General features: G+C 26.2%; 1 pseudogene; it reads right to left on the bottom strand.

Moving 5' to 3' along the window:
• Window positions 1–874: 874 nt before the first annotated feature.
• LOC140675679 (uncharacterized) lies at window positions 875–6,251 on the bottom strand (annotated as a pseudogene).
• Window positions 6,252–7,458: the final 1,207 nt, after the last annotated feature.

The raw sequence follows: 7,458 nt of genomic DNA, 5'->3' as shown, positions 1-7,458 counted from the left end.
CGAAAACTACATTCAAAACCAAAAAAAAATGACCATCTGATAAATGCCAATATCTTTATTCTTCTTAAAGTAATAACTATTTGAATTTCTTTTTATTAATTTTTTTTCTTAATTTATAACTCGAGTATGGATGGAGATAAAAATCTAAAAAAAATCGTGGAAACTACTTTCAATAAGTGCAAAAACATAAAAAAATGAAGCAAATAAAAAATGTTCGCGGAAAAAAGTGGTCGATTTCGTATGGAATGCCCCATATATATACATATATATATATATATATATATATATATATATATATATATATATATACACATTTAAGTAAAACGAAATAATATTGATATGTACTGTTTTACATTATTTAATAATTTTCACTAGTAAAATAATCTTTCTCTCAAACATGTCAGAATTAATTTTATACATAAAAAACATTTTTTTAATTTTTTATCTTCAATAAAAACTATCATTATTATCATCGATTTAAGAGGATAATGTGAATTATTTTCCTTTTAAATTAGAAGAAAATAAAATTAATAAGAAAAATACATATATCTTCGATTCGTCTCTACATGTCAATATTACTTAATTTTACCATAAGTACTTTTTGAATAAAATTTAAAATATTTGTATTATTTTTAACATACTAATTTTAAAATAAAATAAATTATAATAATTGTTGATAAAATCTTATTGAAATACATTATATTTAAAAACATGAAATAAATTTGCTTTGATTTTGCATTTTTGATATTTTACTTAAATTAAAGTACTTATAGTAAGTATCACAAATCCAGTATAATATATTTAATTTTATCCAGACCTTCACAAAAACTATCACAGTTATTAAATTTGTATTTTAGAGTACTTCAAGGAACTTTTAACATTTTTCATGTTCGCTATTACATGAACGATTGACTTCATTTTGCTGTGTTGGTTTTGTTTTTATTTGGCTTTTACCAACCATGTTTTAATGATGTTTATAATTTCATCATCTGTTATATTTACACTTTTCTTTGTAGTAAGTCTTACTTACGGATTCTGAAATGATAAAGAATATTATTTTGATTTTTTTTTTAAATAGATATTCTAGCAAATTTCTTTGAAACTTCTTTTATTTTTTACTGCAATTTAAACATTTCTAAACAAATAAATTTTAGTAAAATCTTGAATGTGATTTAAATATTTCTAATGTAATTAATTAATTAATTTCTAATTAATTAATTTAAAACAAAAAATAAAATATAACTTTCCTAAACATATCATAAAGAAATTAAGATAAAAGGCTATAGCCGGATAAGATAGTAAAAATGCCCCTCGCTTCAAAGTGGGAAAGTATAAAAATGATGATAATCTCTTTGAAAAAACATTTTTCACAAGATTTTTACCCTTCCTGTCCCCATTCTTCTATCTGCAGAATAAAAAATCTGTTTTTTTGAATTTTATTTTATTTCTCAGCAAGTTGTTATTGCACTTAAGTGTAGCTTTGGGAAATTTTAGAGACAAATAAGGTTATTTGACACAATTTTTGTTTTAATTTATTGACGCCAAATTCAAGCTAAAAAAAATTCTTTAATATTTCAAAAAAATTTTTCTCTATTTTCTAATAAAGGTGACGTTTTGAAAAAATTCTCAATTGTAGAGATAGAAATGCTGAATATTTCAGAATTTTTTTGAGTAGTGCGCCATATTGAAAAAAATTAAAAACCTTATTTTTTAGCTATTTTTTACATATAAAAGTATTGTGTCGCTGTGCGACACTGGATTCGGGATATCCGCTGCGGGAGTGGACCAGAGACTTGGGATATTTGTGTGATGATTGTAGACGCTTATGTAGTTGAATAGCGAATATATTTTCCTTTATCGCAAAATACACGTTCTTCTTTACAACAATTCTTCCTATGTCTGAGCTCGCGGTCTCTCGTTCTGTGCGGTTGATATCTCCACTGATGATTAGGTTGATGAAAATTCTGATTGTCGACTGCCCAATGCAGTTACTATTATTCTGAATTCGATTTCACGACTGCCCGCGCGACCGAGCGCGGGTGGGTTTTTTATATCGTTGTGTGACTGCGCTAAAATTTGGTCGGGTTATTCAACTCGCAACGAGTGTAAGCGCAGCGGGTCCAAGGGTCGGAATTCCTCGCTTGCACCCTTTCGCAATTCTCGCCGCGGTGTTCCGTCTTTCCGTATCGGGTTCCGTGCGCGGATCGCTAAGTCAGCGGCACGCGCGGTCATCGCTCTAATCGCGGTATGTGAATTCGCTCGCCTTATTCCGTAATCGCTTCCTATCTACTTATTTAATTATTACTTTATATATTGGTTGTAGCCTATCGGGCTATAACAGAATGTAAACCTTCATTTATATGTACAAATTCATTTAAATATATAGCTTTTAATTTTTGTGTTTTTAAATCATTGTTTAAACTAGAATTTTTACATTGGTTATAATTATTACACTATTTTAATTATATAATAGTTAATTTTGATCACCAAATATAAGTTATATATATATATATATATACTCACTATACTATAACACTTTCTGTTTACTTTTAGTTACTTCTGTTTACTAAAAGATTCCTGTTGACTTTTTAAACTGTTACCACTACTGTCACATACATACATATATATATATATATATATATATATATATATATATAGGTATATATATATATACTTTTTTATGATTTGATTTTGGTTCATTACTACTTAGGACAGTAGTGGTACAGTTTAAAAAGTAAACAGGAATCTTTTAGTAAACGGAAGTAACTAAAAGTAAACAGAAAGTGTTATAGTAGAACTGACAGTGTGTGTATGTGTGTTTTATCACTGTTAACACTAAGCATTAAATAATAGAACGTTAGGATTCTATAATTCAAGTTTCTTGTAAAGAAAAACTCGTTATGATTACTTTTGTTTTGTGTTGAGGATATGTTCTGCTCGCAATAGAATGAAAAAGATAAGTTGATATAAAAATATATTTTTCTGTATCAACTTGTTGTCTTTTTCATTCTGCAAATATAATATTATATAACATAATCTTAACATAAAACAAAAGTATACAGATACTTTAAATAAAAAAAAATGATATTAATATATAAATAGAAATATCAACTTTATTATTTATAACTTTTTATTTTAGATAATTAAATCATGGTCGACGAGAATGATGTACCAAAAAAAAGTCAAATAATATTAAATGATTTTCTTTTATAATTTGAAAACTAAGCTTCGGATAAAATTTTGCCAAAGGAAAAATCGTCTCAGAATTTATTCAGGAATACGACATTTCAAGGACAAACGGTTTGTTTTAAATCACCTTGTATAATCACGAATAACTTATATTTGGTGATCAAAATTAACTATTATATAATTAAAGCAGTGTAATAATTATAACTAATGTAAAAATTCTAGTTTAAATAATGAATTAAAAATACAAAAATTAAAAGATATATATTTAAACGAATTTGTACATATAAATAAAGGTTTACATGCTTTTATATGTAAAAAATAACTAAAAAATAAGGTTTTTAATTTTTTTAATATGGCGCATCACTCAAAAAAATCTGAAAAAGTTCTGAAATATTCAGCATTTCTATCTCTACAATTGAAAATTTTTTCAAGATGTTACCTTTATTAGAAAATAGGGAAAAATTTTTTTGAAATATTAAAGAATTTTTTTCAGCTTGAATTTGGCGTCAATAAATTAAAACAAAAATTGTATCAAATAACCTTATTTGTCTCTAAAATTTCCCAAAGCTACATTTAAGTGCTATAACAACTTGCTGAGAAATAAAGTAAAATTCAAAAAAACAAATTTTTTATTCTGCAGATAGAAGGATGAGGGCAGGAAGGGTAAAAATCTTGTGAAAAATGTTTTTTCAGAGAGATTATCATAATTTCCCATCATTTGAAGCATAGGGCATTTTCACCATCTTATCCGGCTATAGCCTTTGTATTACTTACTAAAAACTAATTTTGCTAGAATTAAATTCTTAAAAAGTAGGTTTTCCTTGTGTCCCTCCCAGCTGTATTCTCTTCCAATTTCCGATGTTAAAATTCAGCACATCAATTTCTTGACAATGATTCGTAAATTACTACCGGCCATTTTCGACAATTCTGTAATCTAAAAAATTATCATATAAGATATATTTATTTATATTTATATACTATTATTATATTCTTATTATATTTATTATATTTATTATATTTGTTTATAGACATATATGATTATATGTATTTATATTCATTTATACATATACTATTGTAAGATATCATCTATGATGTTGTATATCTATGTTCGCATTTACTTACTATTCTCCTATTGGCTACTCTAATATGCGTCTGTATACACGGTAAAATTAAATAGGATTTATATATTCTAAGTACGTTGTTTAACAACAAAATAACAAGAGGGTTCGTCACGTCATTTCACGCTGCAGATTCGTCTTTTATCGATATCTGCGCGAGTGATCGGTTGTGTCTAAGATCCTTTCTGTGTTTTAATCGATTAAAGTCCTATAATTATTTTAAGAAAGTTGTGTTAACTTTTACTTTCTTTTATATATAAATAAATACTTGTGTTTAACACTCTAAATAATAGTGAGTGTTATTTTTATACAAGTTCAAAATATATTTCACGGAACATTATCAATAATATTTTTCTCTCGTGGAAACATCCTGACGACTTTATAAACGGATTGGCTTTAATTAAAAGCTATCTTACACTATTATTATTATTTAGTATATTTATATGGTATAATTTTAGTAACATAACAATCATTTTACCACATCATGGAATATTTGTTTATCTTGTAAAGTTTTCTCAATTTCTTGAAGTTCCATTTTTTATTTTACTGGCAAACTTTCTATGCATTCTAATGAGACTTCATTTATAATATTTTGATTAGCATTTTCTTGATCAACAAGAAAATTAGATTGTTTTAATGATTCTACGTGCTCATTTAATTCTCCCATGCGGCCATTAATGCTATGTAAGTGTCGTAGAACTTGGCGTTGAAATTCTGAAAAATTCAAAATACATATATAATGAACACGAAACAGCCTTAACTTATTTTACGAATTGCAAATGAATTAGAAAGTATGCATAGCAATATGTGCTAAGACATTTTTTCCATTCATAGAATATATTTTCTCCATATTACCTTTTATTTGAATTGCGTATCTTTGAAAATTAGTATGGATCTCAGCTAAGATATTATCAGAATTTTGCTTCTTGTTTCCATTGATTTGATAAACATTATTATTATTCGATTTATTAGTATGAATCTCAACTAAAATATTGTCTGAATTTTGCTTCTTATTGCTTTCACTGAATTGGCAAACATTATTCGATTTATTAATATGTGCTTTATTAACTGAATCTGGAAAGAACAAACTTCTTAGAAAAATAACGTCAAAATTTTTCATAATTATTTTTACTTAATTAACTGTACCTTTATGTGCCGAATTTGATGGAATTACAGTCTTAGCTGCCTTATATGTCGGAAAATTAATGGACTTCTTCGCTACACTCATCGCTTTCTGTATCGGTGTCTAAATCACTGTATTGTCTTTTACGTTTCGGTACACGACATCCTTTTCCATATTCAGCAAATTCAGATAAAGATGAGAGATTATCTCTATTCAATGCTGTTTTATATTTTCTTTGAGCAGTTTTATAATCGTCTAGAAAAAAATATTGTAATTAAATTATAGTTACTTGAAAAAAATTTTTTATTTAAAAAATCTTATTTATATAAAGTTCTGCTATTTAATTAATTGAAAAATTTTTAATAAATAAATTAAAAACCAAATTATAAAAAATATAGACAAAACAAATTTATCTATTAATTATATATTTTAAAAGATCTTTTTCTATAACAAATTATATAAGATCTAAACTGTTGCAATTGTTTCAACTTTATTATTACATTTATTCTGTTTTACGTACTTCCATTTAAATTATAAAAAATTGTATACAAATTTTTAAAAATAAGCATAAGAAACTGCAATTTAAATATATTAAAGTATTTAAATACATTATAACGTATAATATTTACTATGTCGTCCTAAAATTCTGACATTCATTGTTTTCCAATCATCTTTTGGAATCTCTTTTTTTTAATGAGCTCAAATAATTTTGATGCTTTTGTTGTTAATGGCCATACACATTGATTTTCACTAATTATCCAATTATTTGGGACAATTTCTACGGAGTCATCTATTTGAAAATGGCAAACGCATCATTCCATATTTCTGAAAAATACAAATAGTTTATTTAGATACAATATGAAGTTTAGTTGCGTATAGATTTTTTGCTCGTATCGTATTCTCGCACCATTACAGTAAGATAGGTCTAGTTGCAATATTGCATATCAAAAGCTGGACACAATGATACACACTTAATCAACTCAATGTCGGTATTTCGTTGAAATCAAAAAGATGATACGGCGAGTAGGGAAATTTAAACATGCACGGGATGCATTTTCATTGAATGTATTTTATTTCATAAAAAATTATTTATTTTATTTTTTATTTATTTATTTATTTAATCCTTGCCTTACGGTTTAGGATGACTTCCGGTTACATAAATTGGATGAATTTCAGTTACATTAAATTAGATTAACTTAAACTCAAACTTAAACCTAATTTAAATTAGATTAACTCATATTCACAGTCAGAATCAAACTTAAAATTAAAATTAAAATTAAATCTAAATTAAATCAAAATTCAAAATTGAAAATTAGATCCAAATCAGAATCAGAATCAAAATTAAAATTAAAATTAATGTTAAAATTAAAATCAAAATCAAAATCAAAATCACCAAAATCAACATTAAAATTTAAAATTTAAAATTAAGATTACAACTGTAACTAACCTTAAACTAAAACTAAAGCTCAATAAATCTCTATAAATAATAAATAATCTGAATTAAACAAAATAAAACAAAAATAAGATGAGATGCAATCAAATAAAATAAAATAACATAACACCTCCATATCGTCTATATTACAACGCCACCAATAACAAATTAAAATCGAATCTAGACTAGACTAGTTTCATCCCTTTGGTACAGTTCCTCTTCCTTCTTTTTCTCCTCCTCTTTTCTCCCCTCTTCTCTTATTTTGCTTATTCTTTTCATTAGTTTCCATCCTCTTCCTTCTTCACTTATAAACTCCTCTGCTGTTACTGTTTCATCTTTCGTTGCCTCACACCTTCCTATCACGTGCATTAAGCTTTCTTGCTCTTCTCCGCATATTCTACACCTTCTATCATTTTCTTCTCTCCAATATTGTCCTCCTTTCAATTCGTTTCCACATCTGAATCTTGCTATCAATATCCTTTCCTTCCTCTTCTTCTTTCCTTGTAAGTATCCCGGTATTTCTTCTGTCATTGTTTCTTTATAGCTACTGTTATACTTCGAAGTCTCTATCTTTTTCTTTCTTTCTTCCTCTTCTT

This window comes from Anoplolepis gracilipes, unplaced genomic scaffold (assembly GCF_047496725.1).
Source record: "Anoplolepis gracilipes unplaced genomic scaffold, ASM4749672v1 Contig20, whole genome shotgun sequence".
NCBI lineage: Eukaryota > Metazoa > Arthropoda > Insecta > Hymenoptera > Formicidae > Anoplolepis > Anoplolepis gracilipes.
This window is presented reverse-complemented; position numbering and strand designations above follow the sequence as displayed.